Source organism: Capsicum annuum, chromosome 4 (assembly GCF_002878395.1).
Source record: "Capsicum annuum cultivar UCD-10X-F1 chromosome 4, UCD10Xv1.1, whole genome shotgun sequence".
NCBI lineage: Eukaryota > Viridiplantae > Streptophyta > Magnoliopsida > Solanales > Solanaceae > Capsicum > Capsicum annuum.
In genome coordinates this window covers 160,932,605-160,958,997 of record NC_061114.1, presented here as the reverse complement: position 1 = coordinate 160,958,997, position 26,393 = coordinate 160,932,605, and the positions used below count along the sequence as shown (strand labels likewise).

The 26,393-nt window shown below is 35.8% G+C and overlaps 1 pseudogene; it reads right to left on the bottom strand.

Moving 5' to 3' along the window:
- Window positions 1–740: 740 nt before the first annotated feature.
- The window catches only part of LOC107867773, a 45,562-nt pseudogene continuing 19,909 nt past the window's right edge, over window positions 741–26,393 (bottom strand).

Sequence of the window (26,393 nt, the reverse complement as noted above, 5' to 3'; positions counted from 1 at the left end):
ACTCATTCCATTACTGCATAAAGTAGAAAAATTACCTACAAAATTCTCAATAATACATATTGCCAAAAACTCAATCGCTGAAAAAATATGTTACCTGATGCCTAAAATATCATACTGTATACTAAATTAATTCACTACTACAACCACCGGATATCAACAATTTATATATCATTTCCTCAAAATCAATCAAAATCCTCCACAGAAATCAGCAAAAGTTTTTTCTGAATTTTATGTAAAATACTTAAATTGCTATTTCATATTAATTTGAAGGAATACAATATCGACTAAAAATATCAAAATTTTGTGAAAGATTTTGGTTGAAAACAATAGATGTTTGTTGATATGTTGCAGGAATAAGAATGAAAAGAAAAATCAAAAGATGTTGAAGAAGAAGAAACACACTGCTACAACCATCCGATATCAATTTATATACCATTTTCTCAAAATCAATCAAAATCCTCCATAGAAACCGACAAAACTCTTTTTTGAATTTCACGTAAAATACTCAATTCTTTATTTCATATCAATTTGAAGGAATACAATTGTAAAGCCCTGGAAGCACCCCTAAATGTCACACAGTGCTTAGGACTACGACTAGCCCCAAGCTAACCCATGATAACTTTTCAACTTAGAACTCACATGAAAAATGAAATATTATATATAGAAACTGAAAGTAAACAATTTCATATCTTAATATAAGTCTTTAACTTTGGAAATCTAAAACCAACTTTTTGAACTTAGAACATACGCAGTCTGACAAACCTCTACTGTTAACTAGAAAGCCACTGGGACAGACCCCATCTGACTCGAGCTTTAAATGAAATCAAAGATCTAAAATAATTTTCAACACTGAACAAGAGTCTAATAAGCTGGGTCCTCGGGCTATAAGGACTCACCAAAAGTCGGGATGCAGGTGATAATGCTCGTAGTCAACCGTGCTGCTGAAAACAAGCACCCGAACCTATATTATGAGACAATATAGCACATAAACATATATATGGTCAGTACTTCTGGAATGTATTGAGTATATGGGGGTGAATGCATAAGTAAAACAAGAACTGAATATATATGTACACTTTCAAATGATGCATGCTAAGCGTAAATGACTAACCTTGGACTTCAGTAAAGCTAAAGACTCAAATCATAAAACATGGATAATGAAACATGTGAAATAACTTAGTGAGCCATAACACTTGGTTTCTAAAATCTTTACTTTTATTATTTCTTATGGAAGATTCTTCTAACCGACATAAACCATGCGAGCTATCATGGAGTCCAACGTCTTACCCACGCTGAGAGAGTTGTTCTACCCTTGCCATCAGAATAGAACCTTAACTTAAGTAATCACTATACTTCATCCATATTAGGTAAAAGCTTAACCTACAGTGGTTCGTAGTTTCTAGGAATTTTGGATTAGCTCATCCACATTCCTTTCTCATTTCTAAATACAACTCCCAGAATATATGTATGCTCATATTTAAGAAATCCACCTTAAAATAACACAAGGATTTGTATACTAAAAACCAGTTATGCTTCTCTTTACTTTAAATCATAATCAAGATGAACACTTATGGATTTCATGTCTTATTTTTAGATTAAAAGATTAGGATTTCTTAAATCATGCTATATTGCATCCGAATGGAACTTCAAAGCTTAAACTTTCTTGTAAACTTAATGCTTCTTCTTAAATCTTGAAACTCTCACTTTCTTTAATAACACTCATAACAAAATATCAGGCTCAATACTCAAATAGAAATCTTTCATCAAAATCCAAATCAAATTAATGAAACTCAAATCACAATATCAATCTTAAAGTTCAAAACATGAATAGATGTAATTTTTATGTACATTTAACATTTAAATCACAAGATAAGGGTAGAGTTCAATACACGAGAATTTGAGGGATGAACCCTCATATAAATATGTAAATTCAATCTTAAAACCATACATTTTAGGCACAAGAATGGAAGAATTAACCTTGCTCAAAAACCCCACATACCTTGAATTGCTTGACTTGTGAAGAGAACTTGAACTTTGAGACTTAAGAGATGACTTGGTGAGAGAAACCCTAATTTTTTATTCTTGAAGACGAGAGGAGAAAAAATGTTGTTAATTAACTAAAGGGTAGAGGAAAATAATTTCTCCCTGTGGTTATAAGTTATGGGTTGGGAGTTATAAGAGGGGAAAACGCCAAAAGGCCCCTTAACTGAACTTACAGAAAATTGATTTTCAGTCATCCCGAGTCCATCATACAATTCATATAATGAGGATACAAGTTGGCTTAATGACTCGTAAACTTGATAGGGACAAGATAGTATACACTGGTCAACATACGAGTCTAAACATACGACTCGTAACCTCTCAATACGACTTGAAGCCCCCTACTTGTAACTTGGATAGAAACTTAGAGCTAGGCTATTGACCTTACGACTTCTCTCCATACGACTCACTCCTAGGTTTAAGTTGTAACTTAAACATAACTCAAATCACCCCATGCTGTTATGACTACGACTCATATCTTACAACTCGTAAGATGTCTATACGACTTGAGGTAATGAGTCGTATGTTTCACAGTGATCTTGAAATGTGGGGTATTACAATATCTCCTTCTTGGAAATATTCATCCTCGAATGCGATTAATCTAGGATTTGGATTTGAAAAAGAATCAACACCTCTATACCAAACTTATAACCACGATTATATCTATCACAAGGATCCAATTACTTATAACATAAAATATGACTTAAGAATGCTTAACGGACTTAAAGAGAAAGAGTTTTGGCTGAAAAATAACCATTTACCTTCGGTAGGAACTAAGTTGGAAGAAAAGAGATGAGGTTACTTGGTCATCATGTCTGCTTCAGTTTCCCAAGTGGCCCCTTCAACTAATTAGTTTCTCCAAAGAACTTTTATAAATGCTAGCTTTTTATTTCTTAGCCTTCGGACCTACCTATCAATTACCTTCATAGGAATCTTCTCAACGACAAGTTATCTTTGACCCCAATACTATCCAGGGGAACTACTAAGGACGGATCTCAAATGCATTTCTTAAGCATCGAAACATGGAATATGGGGTGAACTACTGCTAACTCTGATGGAAGGTCCAATTCATAAGCAACCTCTCCTACCTACTTCACTATCACATATGGACCAATAAATTTGGGGACTCAACTTTCCTTTCTTTCCAAATCTCATAATTCCCTTCATAGGTGACACCTTCAAGAATACCCGATCGCCCACTTCAAATTTGAGCTCTCGCCTTCTTACATTGGTCTACGATTTTTGACGGCTCTGAGTTGTTTTCAATCTCTCACGAATTAATAAAACTTTTACCATAGCTTAAAAAAGCAGAATATGGCCCAATTAATAACGCTTCACCAACCTCAAACTATCCTATGGGTGATTTGCACCTACTCCTGTACAATACTTTAAATAGAGCCATCCGAATGCTAGCATGATAACTATTATCATAGGCGAACTCAATCAAAGGTAGTTGGTCATCCCAACTTCTTTTAAAGTCTAAAACACATTCTCTCAACATGTTTTCTAATATCTGAATTGTGCGTTCAGCCTGACCATCATTTTGTGGATGAAAAACAGTACTAAGCTTAACCTTTGTACCAAGACCTTTCTAAAAAGACTACCAAAACTGCAAAGTGAATTATGTCTCTCTGTCTGAAATGATCGATAAGTTTATCCCATGAAGCCTTACTAACTTGCTAATATATATTTTGGCATAATCTTCCACTGTATTTGATGTCTTGACAGGTAGAAAATAGGTTAACTTAGTCATTCGATCTGCTATGATCCAAATTGAATCATACTGACGTCTTGTACGAGGCACCCTGTGATGAAATCTATATTCACTACTTTCCACTTCCAGGTAGGGATGTTGATCTCGTGTAGCATACCACCCGGTCTCTGGTGTTCAACTTTAACTTGCTAATAGTTGGGACACTTGGTCACAAACTCTGCTATGTCCCTCTTAATACCGTTCCACTAATAGATTTTTAGTAAGTTGCGATACATCTTAGTAGCACCCAGATGGATGGAATACCTCAAACTATGGGCCTCAGCTAGTATCCTTTCCCTCAACCCATCTACATTTGGAACACAAAGCCTTCCTTCATAGCAAAGTTTAACATCTACCCCTTGGGAGAAAAACTCGACCTTCTATTGCTGGACTGCTTCTAATATGTGGCTAAGTATGGGATCATTTTGCTATTTCTCCTTCACTTCCACCACCAAAGATGATTCCGAACCATTCTGAACTATTACTCTCCCTTCATCAGTGTCGAGCAAACATACTCCTAAACGGGTTAATCTATGCACCTCTTTGGATAATTCTCGTACTTATTTTTTCACATATGTCGCACTACCTATAGATAACCTACTCAGTGCGTCTGCTAACACGTTGGCCTTACCCTGATGATAGAGCACATTCATGTCATAATCTTTCAATAACTCTAACTAGTTTTTTTGTGAAGATTTAGCTCTCGCTGAGAAAATACATGTTGGTGACTCTTATAGTTAGTGAAAACATTAACATACACACCATAGAGGTAGTGTCGCTAAATTTTTAAGGAGAATACCACGACAGCTAACTCTAAGTCGTGAGTTAGGTAATTTTTTTGTGATCCTTAAGTTGCCTGGAGGCATAGGCTATCACTTTCCCATTTTGCATCAATACGCAACCTAGCCCAACACTAGCATCAAAATAGACTACGAATCTGTCTAACCCCTCCGATAAAGCTAACACTGGAACCGAAGTTAATTTATCCTTCAACTCTTGAAAACTCTTCTCACATTTATCCGACCATATAAACTTCACTTTATTTTAGATCAGCTTGGTCAATGGTGCGACTATAGAGAAGAATCATTCAACAAACCTTCTATTATACCCAGCCAAACCCAAAAAACTCCTGATATCGGATGGAGTGGTGGGTCTAGGCCAGTGCTTCACTGCATTAGTCTTCTAAGGATCTACATGAATACCAATCCCTGAACTGACATGTCCCAAGAAGGTAACAGATTCCAAATAAAATTCATATTTTCCAATCTTCACATATAATTGACGATCCTTGAGGGTCTTCAATACTATTCTCAAATGATTTGCATGCTCCTCCTCACTCCTGGAATACACTAGTATGTCATCTATAAAGACAATGACAAACATGTCCAAGTACTACTTGAAGATCCTGTTTATCAAATCCATAAAGGCTGCAGGAGCATTTATTAGTTCAAATGACATAACCACAAACTCAAAATGGTCGTACCTTGTTTGGAAAGCTATTTTTGGAATGACTTGCTCCATGACTTTCAATTGATGGTATCCCGACCCAAGGTCAATCTTGGAAAACCACCGAGCACCCTGAAGTTGACCAAAAAAATCATTGATTCAAGGAATGAGGTACTTGTTCTTGATGGTAACTCAGTTTAGCTTTCTATAATCTAAACATATTCTAAGAGTGCCATCTTTCTTGCACACGAAAAGGACTGGAGCACACTACAGAGAAACACTGGGTCTGATGAAACCTTTATCTAAGAGGTCTTTAAGTTTCTCCTTTAACTCTTTAAGTTCGATCAGAGCCATGCGATATAAAGGGATAGAGATGGGCTAAGTATCAGGAAGAAGATCACTATCAAACTCGATTTCTCTATTTGGAGGTACCCTTGGCATATCTTCGAGAAAAACCTCTAGAAACTCATTGGCTACACTAACTGATTGAACTGTCAGGGCTTCATACTTAGTATCTTTGACTCGAACTAAATGATAGATATACTCTTTTAATATTAGCTTTTTAGCATTAAGATAAGAGATGAAACGACCTTTGAGAGATACAGAACAACCCTTCCATTTAAAAACTGCCTCAGTAGAAACTGAAACTTCACTACGTGGGTGCGATAATCTATTGATGCACAACATGAATGGAGCCAATTCATGCCCAGAATAACATTTAAATCTACTATATCTAACTCTATTAGATTTGCTAGTGTGATCTTATGGAGAATGGTGATAGGATACTTCCTATAGACTCGCCTAGCAATAACTAACTCACCCACTGAGGTAGAAACGGAGAAGGGCTTAGGGAGATTTTCAGGACCTACCCCAAAATTTACAGCAACCAAGGGAGTCACATAAAAGAGGTTTGATCCCGGGTCTAATAACACATATACATCAAGGTAAAAGACACAAAGCGTACCAGTGACAACATCTGGTAAACTCTCCTACTCCTGACGGGATGGTAAAGCATAGAATTAATTTTGGCACTGACCGCCACCGGCACTGAATGATGCGTCCTGTGGAGGAATTGGGTAACCTGGCTGAGCTACTGGGTTAGTATCCTGAGTCTGAGCATCTCTACCTCCCTGTTTAGTATGTGAACACTCCTTAATTCTGTGGTCCATCTTAACACAACCATAACAACCCCTTTTACCCATCCTACACTGACCAAGATGGGTCCAGCCATACTTTGCACATGTCGAGTAAATGGGCCTCCCGACCCCACTATTCTGAGACCTAGAAATTAAAGTCCTACCCTACTGATCTTGCCTGGTCCTGGGTGCAGGGGCATAGGCTGAGGATGGCGCAAGCACTGATGAATAACCCTAAAACTACGGCTTCCCCCTCCTGACCTTGGCTGACTATACTTAAATTGTTTAGTCCTAGCTTTCTTATTTCTCTTCTCTTTTTCCTTCAACTTTTTACCTCAATTTGTTGAGCATGGGTCATCAACCGAGCAATGTCCATATCCCCAATCAGCATGGCAATCCTATACTTTTTTACCACCAAATTAGAGACCCTAGTAACAAACTTACGCATATGAGCTCTAGAGTCAGACAACAACTCTGGGGCATATTTAGCTAATCGAGTGAACTTAAGGTAGTACTCCTTCTCTGTCATAGAGCCCTACCTCAAGTTCATGAACTCCTCCACTTTAGCCTCTCTCATCTCACGAGAAAAGAACCTGACCAAAAAATTATTCTAGAATACCTGCCATCTCATAGAAGCTGTATTCTCACCCCTACCATCCTTCCACATTGTGACCCAATCATAAGCAACATCCTTCAGCCTATAGGATGTCAACTCTACACTCTCTTCTTCAGTAATATGTATGATCTAAGTAATCTTTCTTACCTCATTAATAAAAAGTTGAGGATCCTCATCCACGTTTGACCCATGGAACTCATGTGGATTCATCCTCATAAAGTCTCGAACTCAGGTTGCAGCTAGGTTACTATTTAGCTGAAGTGGGATTGTTGCCAACTGTTTTCCCTGAACATTAGCATCCACAACTTGGACCAATGTTTGAAAGGTAGCCCAAAATTTATCATGAGATATATTCTCATTCAGAGGGTCTACGTGCAGGGGTAGTTGATTACTATTTCTGTATGCGTCGGCTCAACGAGGAGGCATATTCTATCACATAAAAGCACAAGTTAGGGAAGATAGAGACAATTATAAGCACGATAGATCATGAAAGAAATGATGATTCCTAACTCGTTCCGTAGCCTCCTACTCATAGATGTGGCGCGCTTACATTCATGATCAAGACTCTACGTAATGCAACTTATATGACTCCCTAGGACTCTTCAAACCTTAGGCTCTGATACCAAGTTCAAACGCCCCAAAATCACCACTTGGACATCACACGATACTTAGGATTACGACTAGTCCCAAGCTAACCCATGATATCTTTTCAACTTAGAACTCATATGAAAAGTGAAATGGCATATGTAAAAACTAAAAGTAAAAAATTCCATATCTTACTATAAGCCTTTAACTTTGGAAATCTTAAATCAATTCCTTGAACTTACAATGTGCACAATCTAAAAAGCCTCTATTGCTAACTAGAGAGCCGCTGAGACAAACCTTAGCTGACTTAAACTTTAAACAGAAATCAAAGATCTAAAATAACTTTCAACACTAAACAAGAGTCTAATAAGATGGGTCCTCGATCTATGAGGACTCACCAAATATCAAGATGCAGGTGATGATGCATGTCGTCAATCGTGCTGTTAGAAAAAAGCACCCGAACCTACATTATGAGACAACATAGCACATAGACATATATGTGGGTCAGTACTTCTGGAATGTACTAAGTATGTAGGGGTTAATATATAAGTATTTCAGGAAAAAGCTTAACTTACGGTGGCTCGTAGTTTCCAGGAATTTTGGATAAGCTCATCCGCATTCGCTTCTCGAGGTAAAATACTACTCCCAAAATATATGTATGCTCATATTTAAGAAATCTACCTTAAAATAGTTTAAGATTTTGTATACTAAAATCTATTTATGCTTCTCTCTACTTTAAATCATAATCAAGATGAACTGTAATACCCCGAGAATCCCAACCGATGGTAGAACCATGATTCAAGCTCATGAGAAATAAATTATAGTGATTTGGTATTTTTATGATCAAGTATGATGTATATTAATACCTCAAATACGTCCTAGCTATTGGACAAATCAAAATATTCCTTACCGATTGAATTCTTGAGAAGGGCATTGCCATAGTCAACTTCAAACAAGCATATATCCCATTATACAGAGAATTTTTGAGCTCATGACCCACCAACATATATATAATTGAATTATATTTCCAATGATACCAATTTCGCCAAAATTCAGCATTAGAGTAAAAAGTTATGTCCATTTTACTGAGAGCTACCCGAGTTGTCCAAGAGTGACGGACAAAATGACGGACCGTCAAGTCAGTGATGGACCGTCACTTTGGCCATCACAACTGAACCAGTGAGGCCATTTTCTGGACCAAAAATGATGGTTGGAGTGATGGTTAATCACTAGTATGACGGTCCGTCACTCAGACCGTCAGTTTTGTCCGAAACAAAGTTGAAACACCATTTTAAAAAGATTTTTGTTTCTTTTTCCACCCTATTTAACACTCAATCACATCAAATAAAAACACATAACTTCTCATTCATCCATAACATCAAAATTAGGGTTTCTTTCAAGATCAAAACCCAAGAACAAGATTCAAACCCTTCTCCAAGAAAACTCAAGAATCAAAGCGTCACCATTCAAGAACCCTTAAGAAAAGTTAACCTCTTTCAAGATTTGGGTTTTTATTACTCCATGATTTACCTCAAGCTCCAATAAAACTAGTTGATTGGGGATTCAATTTCAAGAAAGTTCCACCGTTAATCTTCAAAAATCTTTCATCTAAGGTATGTGTAATGTTCATCCATGGATCCCTTTCATCCATAGAGCTTAAGAATCAAGTTTTAAAATCATGAATTGTGATTATCTTGTTGTGGTATGATTATATTCATGTTGATAGTTGTTATTTGGTATCTCGATGTATTTTCATAAAATATGTGAGCATATTAGTTGAAATCCATGAATTTGGGTGTCTTAAGATTATTAAATTGATAAGTATACCTATGACCAAAATTGTGCATGTAAGGTGTTTGATAAAATGCCTAGAATGATAGAAATCATGTATTACAGCTTACGGATGAATTATATGATAAATTCAGGCTAGTCTATTATGTTCAGAGGGCTTACATGTTGTTGTTGTGCAATATATGTGTTAATGGAATGTACATGATGATTGGAGAATGGATTCAAAGTGTGTCTATACGCATTTCATGTTATGAACAAGATCATGATTATGAAGTACCACATGAGTTATCCCCCAATTATTACAATATGAACTAAATGTTACATGTTTGCTATTCCCTTATGTTTAAACGATTTCCATGCTATCGTTATAAAAAGTATATGTTGGCGGAATGCCCATGAATTAGAACATGGGGTTTATGACTTGATTTCAAGCATTCCCATTCATGTTAAATAGTATGATGACCATGTACTTCATGAAATCCCTCACCCATGTATTATGGATTATTATTGATGGTCATGTATTCAAGAAAGTTATGCTGTGTCAGTTTTCTTCCATCGAGTCCTGGGGGTACTTGTACCCAAAAAATATAGTTGTGTGCCTAGAGCCGTGTCATGTTTTCACGATACTCTCAGTCAAGCCATGTTCAGTAGACTTCAGTCAGTCTCATGACTCAGGAAAACTCATGTAAATTCAGTATCAGCTCAGTTCTACTATGTACTCAGTAACTTCAGTAATTTAGTACTCTCAGAAATCTCATGAACTCAGTCCGTTAACAGATTCAATAGTATTCTGTCAGTCAACGAAAGTCAATTACTCAGTCCATGTACCCTCAGTTAAATCACGTTCAGTCTCTTCAGATGGAAGTAGAAGTTAGCACCGAGTAAACTCAAGGATAGGAACTCACCTGCCAGTTTAGGGTGTGATTCTTAGCAGTCATCCTTGTGTTCCAGAACTACGTAGCCAACGTAGGTTGAGACATCTTAACCTGTCAGATTAGGGTTGATGAGGTAGCTTAACCTATCAGTTTAGGGTTCCCACCGTTCTCATTTTTGAGTACCTGCCAGATAAGGGTCACTCACAACTTGTCCTTACTAGTGGCGCGATATTGACACCCTTCCAGTCAGGGCAAAGACTGGACCCCAGCTCAGCTATAATAGCATATATGGGGTATGTCGGTTAGATAACTACTTCCCATAGTCTCAGTTTCAGTCTCAATCTCAGTAAGAGAACTCAGATAGTTCTTCAGATTTCAGGACTGTCAGATATAGTCAACTCAGATTCAGTACGAAACTCAGCTAGTTCTATCAGATTCAGGAATGTCAGATACAGTCACTCATGTTATCAGATTTATCAGTTCTCAGAACTCATGTTATTAAATATATTAGCTATCAGAGCTTATATAATCAGTCTTCATCTTCAGGACTGTCAAATACAGTCAACCAGATCAGTTCTTCATAATCCAAACTATCAGAAATAATTATTCATGTATCAGTAATATAGTTTTAGTCCTTCAGTATTTAGCAATACAGTATCATTTCCTCACTTATCACTGACTCAGATATCAAGATCAGTAAACTCAATTATTCAATATCCCAGTATTCACACACTCAGATATCAGTAAATCCATGTTATTAGTAACCTCAGTAGCCAGAACTCAGTATTCAGTCCTATCATGGTCTCATTTACAGTTATATAACCATGTATGTATTCTCACGTTCATGTTAGTCAGTCAGTTATTATTGTTCATGCATATTAACCCCATGCATTTAGTCTACCTCACTTGCATACCAGTACATTCAAAGTACTGACGCATTCGCGCTATGGTGTCTTATACCATAGGTTTAGAAGCACGAGCTCCAGAGCATCAGTGGTAGATTCTAGTCTCAGCAGTCAAAGTTAGAAGTGAGTCCTCATTATTCGAGGACATGATGATTTCATCACTATTTTAGTTTTCAATTTATTTCAGTAGTTGGAGTTAGTTGGGGACATATCTCATCAACTCCTTATTCAGACAGTTTAGAGACTTTTAGACTATAGTATGTCCAGATAGTTATTTCAGATTTGTTTTGGTACAGTTATGGCCTTTCAGTTCATATTTCTACATTTTTTTAGTCTTTTGTACAGTATACAGGTACAGATATCAATCATGGTTACCTTGTGGTCCCTCGGGGTCATAAGCACCATGTAGTGCTCCGATTCAGAAAATCAGGGCGTTATATGAACACTTGTAGATTTTATGTCTTATCTTTAGAGAAAAGGATCAAGCTTTCTTAAATCATGCTACATTGCATATGAATGGAATTTCAAAGCTTAAACTTTTATGTAAACTTAATGCTTCTTCTTAAATCTTAAAAGTCTTACTTTCTTTAATAACAATACCCATATAGAAATCAGTAACGCCCCGAGACTATACCCTAGGCGTCATACGATGCTTACGACCCCGAAGGACCACAAGCTAACCCATGACTAGTTTCTACTGGGAGCACTAAATAATATTCATTAAACATATGCAGAAGTAAAACTGATAATGCCATAAGGTTCATAATACTGACTCAAAATTAAATACATCTGTAGAATAACTGATAATGTCAGAAAAGCCTCTAAATATCTGAGATAAAAGAGTTGATGGGATAGGCCATAACTAACTCACAACTGCTTTCTGAAATAACTGAAATAATATAATAGCTAAATAAACATCGCATCGTCGATGGATGAGGACTCACTATTGTAGTTGTGACTGATAGACTGATCTGGCTAAGTACGGTCAGGAACCCGATCGTCCGAGCCATGATATGAGACATCATAGCGCAATGAGATAGTATGCATCGGTACTTTGAGGGTACTGGTATGCCAGGTGAGGTTAGGCTGATATGCATAGGTTCATATGCATGAGATGATAACTGACTGAATGTACATGCAAAACTATAACTACTAAACATACTGAACATGCAATACTGCACATATAGGTATACATCGTGTATCTGAGATTATACTGAATCTGAGTATTGAATTTTGATGGCTGAGTAACTGATAACTGATGGCCATGGTTCTGTAGAACTGACTGAGTTCTTTACTGATTACTAAGACTGAAACTATAACTGTGGGAGTGTTCATCTAACTGACATACCCCGATTATAGACTGATTTGGGTTCCAACCTATGACCCCAGTTGGAAGGGTATTAACACCTTGACATGGGATACTAACAATGTTATGTCAACCCTAATCTGACAGGAAAACTCATAAAATATATATATGGTTTCGTCAACCCTAGTATGGCAGGAGGACAACTTACCCTACGCTAGCTACATAGTTCTATAACTCAGAGATTGCTACTAAGGGTCAAACCTTTTACGAGCAGGAATGCCCCCATATCTGGGTTTGCTCGGTGCTGAATCCTACGACTGAACCGACACTAATCACTAGACTGTATTAAGCTTGACTGAACTCATACTGATTCTGTTAATTGATCGAATGTGATTATTTGAAATACTACGGGATCATTATAGTATGAATGGAAACTAAGTAAGTAGCTAAATTTCGGGTATGCAATACCCTCAGGACTCGATAGCATAATTAAAGAAGCTATATCACCAGTTTAGAGCATTACAATTAGGATGTCATGATCAAATCATTCACATAGGCATTTTGTCAAACACTTGGGAAGCATGGTTCTTGACCATGAGGAAAAATAACATGGGATTATCATGATTACAATATTCGATTAACAATTTATGGGTTATGACACGAGGAATACATAAATCAACACACACACTAGAAATTTATAATCTTCTTAGTTTAAAATCTATAAAATCAACACATGCATGAACACAATTCAATTTAAGAATATAAATCATTATTTAAATCTTGCAAAGGGGTTCTTGAACTCCAAGGGTGGAAGGAAACTCAAGGATGAACACCAAACATACCCGAGTAGTTGAATTCTTAAAGTTTCTTGGAAATTTTCTTAGGAATTGATCTTGAATCTTGAAGGATAGGATTTTTTATTTGAGAGAGAATGTTCTTGATTTGAATGAATTTGAATAAAATAATGACTAATTAGGTTATTAGGGCATTAATCTCGTGTTTTGGATTGATTAAGGTCATGGAAAAAGACCTAACCGCCCTTGAAAAGAATTAAAAATTTCATTACTGGAGTCTCGATTTTGGGCCTCACCACGACATAGTGCCATCGCAGTAAGTCACTGGAATTTGGCTGCAAATGTGTTCCACGGACAAGTGAGAAAATGCACTTTGACGCGATGTGGTGGAATCGCGTTGCGTCTCTGGAAATTGATGAGTGCGAAATAACACTCCACCGCAACGCGATGCCTATCGCGGTGCTTTTCCAAAAAATGCCAATTGGGAACTAAAACTTCACCGCGATGTGGTAATATCGTGGTGATTCACTGGAAAATAACGAATGCCATTCTTGGGATCACTACGACGCGGTGCTGCTCATATTGAGCTACTACTTTCACTAAAAATACCATAACTTCTTACCCGAGTATCAAATTTGGGTGAAATTGGTATCATTGGAAAGCTTATTCAATTGCCTATAGTTTGATGGATCTTGAGCTGGAAAATTCAGTGTAGACCAAAATTTATGCTCATTTGAAGTTGACTAAAGCAACATTCTTGTCGAAAACTCAATCGGTATGGAATATTTAGATTCATCAAATAGCTGGGAGTTATTTGGGACCTTAATATGCATCAAACTAACAGATAAAGCTACTAAAGAATCATAATATACTACGTGTGAGCTTGAAACATGACTCCAGCATTGGTTTGGATTTTTGGGGTATTACAATATCTCCCCTTGGGATATTCATCCTCGAATGAGACTGGTTAAGCTAGAATAACTGAGGGACTGAGATTACATGCTGAATATACATAATTACATGACTGAATCTGAACATGACACCTGAATGAACTGGTTCCATGAATGCATGACTGACATGAGAATGATATGCAGCTGAGGCTGAGCATGGAAAAGATAAATTCTAAAAGATTATTACCTTAAGCTGAGTCTGAGTTTGCGGAGAAAAGGTAAGGATACTTGGCCCACATATCTGCTTCTGCTTTCCAAGTAGCTCCCTCAATGGATTGATTCCGCCAAAGAACTTTGACTAGGGGAACTTCTTTGTTCCTTAGTCTACGAACTTGTTGATCAAGAATTTTGACTGGAATTTCCTCGTAGGAAAGACTGTTCTGAACATCTACGTTTTATAAGGGAACAACTACAGCTGGGTTGCCAATACACTTCTTCAATAAGGAAATATAGAATACTGGGTGCACTGAGGCTAAGTCTGCAGGCAACTCAAGCTCATAAGCCACCTTTACGAAATAGCTCAAAGTCCTATAAAGACCAATATATCGGGGACTAAGCTTCCCCTTCTTACCAAACTTCTTTACTCCCTTCATGGGAAAGATCTTTAAATACACAAAATCGTTAACCTTAAATTCAAGATATTTTCTTCTCACATCTGCATATGATTTATATTGGCTCTGGGATGCCTTGAGCCTCTCCCTGATCAACTGAACTTTCTCTAAATCATCAAACACCAAGTTAGACCCTACTACCGAGGTTTCTCCTATTTCAAACCAACCAATCGGAGATCTACATCTCCTTCCATATAGAGCCTTAAACGGAGCCATCTAGATACTGGAATGATAGCTGTTATTATATGCGAACTCAATCAAAGGCAAGTGGTCATCCCAACTGCCCTCAAAGTCAACTACACAAGCTCTCAACATAACTTCTAAAGTCTAAATGGTCCTCTCTGCTTGACAATCTGTCTGAGGGTGGAAGGCTGTACTGAGGTGTACTTGGGTACCCAGACCCTTCTAAAAAGTTTTCCAAAAGTGAAAGGTAAACTGACTACCTTTGTCTGAAATAATAGATAGTGGAATACTATGCAACCTAACCAATTCTCTGAGATAGAGTTTGGCATAGTCCTCGATGGAATAAGAAGTATAGACTGGTAAGAAGTGAGCTGATTCGGTTATCATGTCCACAATGACCCAAATCGAATCATGTTGCTGACGAGTATGAGGTAAATCTGTCATAAAATCCATGTTCACTTCCTCCCACTTCCAAGTAGGAATACTGAACTCCTGCATAGACCCACCACGCTTCTGATGCTCAATCTTAACTTGCTGATAAGTGGAGTATTTAGCCATAAACTCTGCAATATCCCTCTTCATCCCACTTCACCAATAGATTTTTGTAGATCAAAGTACATCTTCGTGGCCCCTAGATGAATCGAGTAAAGCGCACCATACGCCTCTGCAAGAATTCATTATCTCAACTCATCAATACATGGCACACATAGTCTACCCTGGCAACGCAACACACCATCTCCCCCTTAGGAGAAAACCTCTAATTTTTAATCTCTGACTAACTCTTTTAATTTAACTAAACTGGGATCCCTGTCCTGCTTTTTTTTTACCTCGGTAACTAAATAAGATTCTGAATTACTTTGCAACCATACGCTACCCTCAATTGAATCAACCAAGTGAACACCTAATTTGGCAAGCTGGTGAACTTCCTCAACTAATTTATTCTTACCATCTTCAATGTGAACAACACTACCCATAGACGATCTACTTAGGGCATCTGCCACTACATTAGCCTTGCCCAGGTGATATAAAACACTGATATCATAGTCTTTCAGTAATTCTAACCATTTTCTCTAATATAGATTCAAAGCCTTCTGCGAGAACACACACTGTAGGCTCTTGTGATCAGTGAACATGTCAACATGGACCCCATACAAATAGTGCCTCCAAATCTGTAAGGAAAATACAACAGCGGCTAACTCAAGATCATGAGTAGGTTAATTCCTTTCATGGGGCTTATGTTGTCTAGAGGCATAGGCTACAACCTTACCCTTCTGCATCAAAACACACCCTAAACCAACTCTAAAAGCATCACAATACACAATAAAATCGTCTGAGCCATCTGGCAATGTCAAAACTGAAGCAATAGTGAGTCGAGTCATCAACTTCTGAACACTCTTCTCACAAAAATCTAACCACTGGAACTTAACTTTCTTCCGATTCAATCTGGCCATGGAGAGCCTAATAGACGAAAACCCTTTAACAAACCGATGGTAATAGCCAGCCAAACCCAAGAAACTCCTGATATCTGATAGAGAAATAGGTCTGGGCCAATTTCTCACCACTTTAATCTTTTGAGGATCAACTCTAATGCCATCACCGAAAATAACATGGCCTAGGAAAGCTACTAATCTTAGCCAAACTTTACACTTACTGAATTTACCAAATAATTGATAGGTTCTAAGAGTCTGTAATACTATTCTGAGGTAGTTCGCATGATCATTTTTTATATGAGAGTAGACAAGAATGTCATTAATGAAGACTATGATGAATATGTCCAAGTACTGCTTGAACATATGATTCATCAAGTCCATTAAGGCTGCTGGAGCATTAGTGAGACCGAAGGACATGACTAGAAACTCAAAGTAACCATACCGAGTTCTGAAAGCTGTTTTTGGAATGTCACATTCTCTGACTCTGAGCTGATGATAGCCGAATCTGAGGTCTATCTTAGATAAATAACTGGCACCCTGAAGTTGGTCGAACAAGTCATCAATTCTAGGAAGTAGATATTTATTTTTAATTGTAACTTTGTTTAACTGACGGTAGTCGATACACATCCTAAGAGAACCATCTTTCTTTCGCACGAATAGAACCGATGTTTACCACGGGAAAATACTAGGCCTGATGAATCCCTTATCTAGGAGATCTTTCAATTGCTTCTTTAATTCTTTGAGTTCGGTTGGAGCCATTTTGTATGGCGGAATAGAGATAGGCTGAGTATCTAGAAGAAGGTCTTCTGAAGTCAATTTTCTTTTTGGGAGGAACTTTGAGAAGATCTTCAGGGAACACATCTGGAAATTCCCTCACTACTTAAACTGAATCAATATTAGGAGTCTCAAAATTTGAGTCTTTGATTCAGACAAAATGGTAAATACACCCCTTGGATATCATTCTTCTCACTCTAAGGTACGAAACAAGTTGACCCTTAAGCGTTGTAGTACTACCCCTCTATTCTAGGATAGGTTCGTTTGAGAACTGATAATAGACCACTCTGTTTCTACAATCAACTGAGGCATAGCATGAATGGAGCTAACCATGTTGAGAATGATGTCAAAATTCATCATCTGTAACTCTACTAAGTCTGCTGAAGTAACTTTCTGAGATACCACAACCGGACAGTTCCTGTATACCCACTGGGCTATGATTGATTTATACACTGGGGTAGAAACTGAGAAAAGATCTGTTAGGATTTCAAGACTGACTCTAAAGTTGACAGCTATCTAAGGAATTATAAAAGGCAGAGAAGCTCCAGGATCTAACAAAGCATAAACATGTAAATGGTAAATATGTAACGTACCGGTGACCACATTAGGAGAACTCTCCTGATCCTGTCGGGACTGAAGTGCATAGAGCCTATTTGGGTGCTTCCCACTGGTGGCACTGGAAGCGGCACCCTGCTGAGACGGGCGATTGGACTGAACTGGAGGACGATTATATTGACTTTGTGAACCCACTTGAGGATACTCCCTGATTCTATAACCTGGCTTACCACACCTAAAACATACATCGTTGCCAGCCCTGCAGGCACCCTGATGATTTCTGCCACACTTTTGACAAAGAGAATTTATTCAAGCACTACTAACACTACCCTGAGATTTAGAGCCTTGCGCCATGGTCGTATTATCATTTCTGAACTTGGGCATTGGTGCACTAGCTGAAGACGGAGTTGGGACTAAAGAGGATGGTTACCTCCTTCTGACTTTGGCTGAGTGAAACTGAAACTATCCATCCTAGCCCTCTTGATCCCCTTCTCTTTTTTCTTAGTCTTCTGTTCCTCAATCTGTTGAGCATGAACCATCAACCTAGACAAGTCCATCTCCTTAATCAACATTACAGTTCTACACTCCTTGACAATACTGTCAGATAAGCCTGACATGAAATTACTCATCTTAGACCTGCTGTCAGCTACCATATGAGGAGCATACCTGACCAACTGAGTAAACTTAAGGGAATATTCTTTCACACTCATGTTTCCCTGCTTTACTGTGATAAACTCTAACACCTTAGCCTCTACTCTAATGGAAAAAACCTATCAAAGAAAGCAATAGCAAACTCTTCCCATTCTATAAGTCCTGCGTCCATGCCTCTCTCTACCTTCCACTACTTAAACCATGTATGAGCCACATCTTGCAACTGATAGGCAACTAACCCAACAGTCTCATCAGTAGTTACCCCTATAATGTATGTTACCCTTTGCACCATGTCAAGGAATTTCTGTGGGTCCTCCTTAAACTTAGACCCTGAAAATGAAGGAGGGTTAATTCGAGTAAAGTCCTGAATTCTAGCTGCAACAGTATTGGCCACTGGGTTGGCCTGAACAACAGCTGGTCGAATATTTTGAGCTACCACAGAATGGGCTAGGTTTGTGAATGCAGCTCTGAATTCTGTGTGAAAAATGTGCTCATTCAGGGGAGCTTCTTGAATAGGCGGAGGTATTGGCTGGTTCCTAGTTCTTTTTCCGTTAGTCTTTCTGGAAGACATGTTATTAAATGGAAGGAAAAGTTGAATTAGACAAAGAGTTTAACTTGAGTAAGTGCTCACTCACATGATATGAACACTGAAAGAAGGAAAACTTTTCTTAAACGCCTCGTAGCCTCTTGCCCATAAGTGTGGCGCGCTACACACCCATGCACAAGACTCTACTTGACATTAATTTTAGACTTCCTAAGACACTTTAGAACCTTAGGCTTTGATACCAAGTTTGTAACGTCCTGAGACTACACCCTGGGCACACATGGTGCTTACGACCCCAAAGGAACACAAGCTAACCCATGTTGTTACTAGTTGTGAGCACTAAATAATATTCATGAAACATATGTAGAAGTAAAACTGATAATGCCATAAGGTTCATAATACTGAATCAAAATTGAATACATCTGTAGAATAACTGCTAACTGATAATGTCTGAAAAGTCTCTAAATATCTGAGATAAAAGAGTTGATGGGATAGGCCTCAACTAACTCACAACTACTATCTGAAATAACTGAAATAATATAATGGCTAAATAAATATTGCACCCTCGATGAATGAGGACTTACTACTGTAGCTACGACTGATAGACCGATTTGGCTAAGTACGATTAGAAACTCGAGCGTTCGAACCTATGATATAAGACATCATAACATAAAGAGAGAGTATACGTCAATATTTTGAATGTACTGGTATGCTAGGTGAGATTAAGCTGATATGCATGGTTTATATGCATGAGATGATAACTGATTGAATGTACATGCAAAACTATAACTACTAAACATACTGAACATGCAATATTGTGCATATAGATACACATCGTGTCTTTGAGATTATACTGAATCTAAGTACTGAATTTTGATGGCTGAGTAACTGATAACTGATAGCCATGGTTTTGTAGAACTGACTGAGTTCTTTACTGATTATTGAGACTAAAATTGTAACTGTGGGAGTGTTCATCTAACCAACATATCCCAATTATAGACTGGTTTGGGGTCCAACCTATGACCCCGGTTGGAAGGGTGTTAGCACCTTGCCACAGAATACTAACAATGCTATGTCAACCCTAATCTGGCAAGAAGACTCATGAAATATATATATATGGTTACATCAACCCTAGTTTGGCAGGAGGACAACTTACCTTATCCTGGCTATGTAGTTATGTAACTCCGGAATTGCTACTAAGGGTCAAACCCTTTACTGGCAGGAATACCCCCATCCCTAGGTTCGCTCGGTGCTGAATCCTAATCCCAACTGAATCGACATTGATCACTAGACTGTATTAAGCTTGACTGAACTCACGCTAATTCTGTTAACTGATCGAATATGACTATTTGAAATACTACGAGATCACTCTAGTATGACTGAAAACTAAGTAAGCAGCTAAATTTTGGGTAAATAATACCCCTAGGACTTGATAGAATAATTAAAGTAGTCATCTCACCAATTTAGAGCATTACAATTAGGATGTCATGCTCAAATCATTCACATAGGCATTTTGTCAAACATTTGGGGAGTATGGTTCTTGAACATGAGGAAAAATAACATGGGATTATCATGATTACAATATTCGATTCACAATTTATGGGTTATGACATGAGGAATACATAAATCAACACACATGCTAGTTTATTTACTTGAAATTCATAATCTTCTTAGTTTAAAACCCATAAAATCAACACATGCATGAACATAATTCAATTTAAGAATATAAATCATAATTTAAATCTTGCAAAGGGGTTCTTGAACTCCAAGGGTGGAAGGAAACCCAAGGATGAACACCAAACATACCTGAGTAGTTAAATTCTTGAAGTTTCTTCGAAATTTTCTTGGGAATTGATCTTGAATCTTGAAGGCTAGGGTTTACTATTTGAGAGAAAATATTCTTGATTTGAAGGAATTTGAATAAAATAATGACTAATTAGGTTATTAGGGTATTAATATCGTGTTTTGGACTGATTAGGGTCATGAAAAAAGACCCAACTACCCTTGGAAAGAATTAAAAAATTTGTCACTGGAATCTTGATTTTGGGCTTCACCGCGATGCGGTGCCATCGTGGTGTGCCACTAGAATTTGGCTGCAACTGTGTTCCATAGACAAGTGCAAAAATGCACTTTGATACGATGCGGTGGAATCGCGTTGCGTCTCTGGAAATTGATGAGTGCAAAATGACACTCCACCGCGACGCGATGCCTATTGCGGTGCTTCTCCAAAAAATATCAATTGGGAACTGGAACTTCACCATGATACGGTACTATCGCGGTCATTCACTGGAAAATAAGAATGCCACTCTTGGAGTCACCGTGATGCGATGCTGCTCGTATTGAGCTACTACTTTTACTAAAAGTGCCATAACTTCTCACTCGAGTATCAAATTTGGGCGAAATTGGTATTGTTGGAAAGCTTATTCAATTGCCTACAGTTCGGTGGATCTTGAGCTGGAAAACTCAATGTAGAGAAAAAGTTATGCTCATTTGAAGTTGACTAAAGCAATATTCTTGTTGAAAACTCAATCGGTATGGGATATTTTTATTCGTCAAATAGCTGGAAATTATTTGGGACCTTAATATGCATCAAACTAACTCATAAAGCTACCAAAGAATCATAATATGCTACGCGTGAGCTTGAAACATGACTCTAGCATTGGTTTGGATTTTTGGGGTATTGCAAAATCTTTCATCGGAATCCAAATCAAAGTAATGAAACTCAAATCACAATATCAATCTTAAAGTTCAAAACATGAATGGATGTAACTTTTATGCACCTTTAACATTCAAATCACAAGATAAGGGCAGACTTCAGTACATGAGAATTTGAGGGATGAACCCTAGTATAAACATGTAAATTCAATCTTAAAACCATATTTTTTGGGCACAAGGATAGAAGAATTAACCTTGATAAAAAACACCACATACCTGGGATTACTTGACTTGTGAAGAGAACTTGAACTTTGAGACTTGAGAGATGACTTGGTGAGAGAAATCCTAATCTTTTGTTCTTGAAGATGGGAGGAGAAAAGATGTTGTTAATTGACTGAAGGATGGAGGAAAATAACGCCTCCCTGGGGTTATAGGTTGTGGGTTGGGAGTTATAAGAGGGAAAAGGGTCAAAAGGCTCCTCAACTGAACTTACAAAAATTTTATTGCCAGTCGTCACGAGTCCACCATATGACTCATATGGTGAGGATACGAGTTGGCCTCTTGACTCATAAACTTGGTAGGGACAAGATGGTATACACTGGTCAACATTCGAGTCTAAACTTACGACTCGTAACCTCTCGATATGACTTGTAGTCCCCCACTCGTAAATTGAACAGAAACTTAGGAAACCTAGGCTACTGACCTTACGACTTCTCTTCATACGACTCGTAACTTCAAAGGAAGACACCTAAGGTCAAGTCATAACTTGAACAGAACTCAAATCACCCCACGATGTCATGGCTACGACTCACATCTTACAACTTGTAAAATGTCTATACGACTTAAGGTAATGAGTCATATGTTTCACAGTGATCTTGAAACGTAGGGTATTACAACAATCTTGACTAAAAATACCAGAATTTTATGGAAGATTATGGTTGAAAACAATATATGTTTGTAAATGAAAAAGAGTTATACTTTGAGTATGAATAGAGAAGAGTTATACTTTGAGTATGAAATGGAGAAGAGTTATATTTTGAGTATGAATGGAGAAGAAACGTGTTTATGGCAAAAAAAATATTCTTTTAATAAAGTGTTCAGAAAAAATTCTTTTAATAAAATATTATTTGAAATAGATAAATACAGGGATAATAAATGAAGATATTTCTTTATACCATAATTATCAACACACTATTTAAGGAGAAATTGAATACTATCCTATAAAAAGGAGTTAATTTTATTATATAAAATGTATTATCGAGTTTTATAAATAAAATAAAATAAATATATTTTTTTAAAAAAGTTGCTATAACTTGCAATTAAATACTTAATGAGAAGTGCTAAATGACCATAGTTTTTTTGTCATAATTTGGCCATAATAACAAAAAGACTATAACAGCCTTTTTCCTTTTAAAAAAATAAATAAATCTTTACTATCTTCTAAATTCAAGAAGTTAAATGTAACTAAAATTTATGTTGAATAAATTATGACTATCATTAAATATGAATGAGGAATATTTATTTAACTTTAAAATGGGAGACCCACCTTAATTTTACCTTCTATCCAATCATACCCTCCCTTTTCGTCCTTCTCCCTCAATTTTTCTTTAGTCATTTTTTTTAATCAAAATTTAAAATTAATTTTATTATATATTGATCATAATTCTTTAAAATATTTTTGGATAAAGGTCATCAGTGGTTAACTAAAATTTGAATTTATCACAGAAATTTATTTATTATTTCTTTATTATAGAAAAGTCATTTTACTCTAAAGTTTATCACAAAAGTATTTTTCTTAAAACGGTATCTAGGTTCAAAAAATATGAAAAATATGATTTTTATAACGTGCCAATGTTTATCATGTCTAAAATATTTTGAATTTTGATTATAATTATTGGAATACTTTCAAATTAGACTTATAAATTATTTAAATATAGTTTAGATTTATTAAAATATAATAATTAATTAAAAATATTTAATTAGAGGATATATTAATAGTGAATATAAGTAATATTCACAAGTTAACTAAATTACCGTAATATAATTACAACAATAATGCATCTTGATATCTTTATTAGTTGTTGTTAACTAGGGTCCACAAATGTGAATTTTGTGATTTTCACTATTTCTATACTGTGTCAATATCTATTATGTGTATAATGATTTTAATTTTGATTGTCATTAATGAAATATATTAAATTATATTTTAAATTTATCTAAATATATAGCTTAAATTTTATTTAAATATAATATTACTTAATTAGAGATCATATTAATAACAAATATAAATTATAATTTACAAATTATAAAATCGACGTAACACAAGGGCGTAAGACGACAACATCAATGCATAACTCTCATGAGTTGCTGTTAACTAGGATCAAAATACATGAACCATACGATTTTTATAATATGCCGATGTCTACCATGTTTAAAGTATTTTGAATTTTGACTATCAATATTGAAATATTTTGAAATTATATTTAAAATTATTAAAATAAAATTTAAATTTATTTAAATATAATATTTAATAAAATTAGTTAATTAAAGAACATATTCATAAAAATTATCAGTAATAATTCACAAATTATCAAATCACCATAACCTAAGGGTCTAAGGCTACAACATTAATGGGTCTTGATATCTCGAGTTATTGTTAACTAGGGTCAATACATGTGAACTTATAATTTTTAGGATTCTATAATGTGTTGACGTCTATTATGTCTAAAGTGTGTTTGAAATTTTGACTGTTGTTATTATTGAAATTATTTAAATATATAGTTTAAATTTATTACAAGTTGGCTCAGACACCACGACTATGAAAAAATAATTTAAACATAATTAATAATTAGAGGTCGTATTAATAAAATATATATATATGATAATTCGTAAGTTATCAAATCGGCGTAACACGAGATCATAAGCCCCCCACAACATTAGCGGAAGACTTTTTAGGATTGTTGTTAACTAGATTGACACACATGAACTATATGAGTTTTATGATTTCTATAATGTGTTAATGCCCACCATGTCTAAAGTAAGACTCGTATTTGATAGCAACTAACTCTTATAAATGATACTAATTGATATTCAAAATACATATATTATTTATTAAAAATATATTAATAAATAAATAAATATATTTATAACTAATATTATAAAAATAATAGATTCATATTTTTTGATATTTTTTTATGACCCACGTAATTTAATTCAAAAGAAAAGAAAATATGAATCTATAACCTTGTTCAACAATAAAATTCTATTTTAATTCAATAATTAAAATAGTAGTGTAGTTAATCAATTATTCTAGATAAATAAATAAATAAATAATAATAAAAATAAGTGACATAAAATTAAAAGAAGTAATGATTGACAAATAAAAAGAAAGAAAATGAAACATAAATAATGTAAAATAAAAAATTAAGATTAAAAAGCAAAAACTAAAATAGTAATAAAAAGTCGAATGATGAAAGAGGCTAAATATCCATGCGACACCTTTTAATTCGGAGAGAAATTGATGAAAAGGGCTAAATTGTTATTTTTTCTTTTATTTTTAATTTGGGAATAATTTAAAATAAAAAGTTAGCAAATGTATAATTATTTATTTTATAAATTAATTTTTTTGTGTCTAATGAGTGTGATATGAAATGATACAAATTATTTAATAGGATAAAACAACTATTAGTAATAATTTGTTTTCACTTTAAATACTGAAGTTATTTGTAATTTTATTTAAATGTAATATTTTATTTTATTCTTTCACTTTAAAATTGTTTTATACAAAATTTTATAAATTTTTTTAAAAAATAGGTATAATATTACGGCAAGTATAGGTGTAAGATTTTCATAATATAACATATGTATGCTTGATTTTCATAATTAGGGTCGACACTTATGAATTGTATAATTTTCGTGATTTCTATAATATGTCAATGTCTATCTGTAATACCCCGTACTTCTACCTAGATTAAAATCGTCCCAGAAACATTAAAGACTTGTTTCAAAGATGAATTCACTTTTATACATATGGTATTTTCAAGACTTTTACTTTTTATCATGTGGGAAATTGAATAAGTTTTCCATCGATACCAAATTCGTCAAAATTCAACACTCGGGCAAAGAGTTAGAGCCATTTTAGTAAGACAGTGTGCCACCTGAGTCATCAACGCGTCGCGGAGCCAGCCAAAATGGCAATCGTCAAAATCCAGTGAGCCTCTGCGATTATGGTTGTCAAATTCCAGCCCAATCGCGCCAGGGGTCCAGGTCGGGAAATTTTCACAGGATTAAAATACACGTTCAAGGGTTAAAAGGGTCAATTTTTCATCCCTATATATACCCAATAACACGTGATTCAGCCATAATTCACCCAAAATATATTATTTCTCTCAAGTTTCTCTCAAGAACAAGCTAGAGTTTTCAATTGGGGATTCGAATTCAAGACTCAAATTCAAGAATCTCTCCGTCAATCATGGTAGAATCAAGAACTAAGGTATGCCCAGTGTTCATTCATGGATTCCTTTCATCCATGAAGTCCAAGAATCGAGTTTTAAATCTTGTATTGTGAATATTTTGTTGTGGGTTGATTATGTTCATGTGATTATGGTTGTATGATTCCCAAGTTGGAATCTTTATGTGTTGTTCATAAACCTATGCTAGTATGTGGTCTGAAACATGTGAAATTGAGTTGAAATATGAAGTTTTGTTGTATTAATTTGATGGTCATGCCTATGCCCTAAGTCATGCATCTTAGGCATTTTATCAAACACCTAGGATGCATGACTTAGGGCATA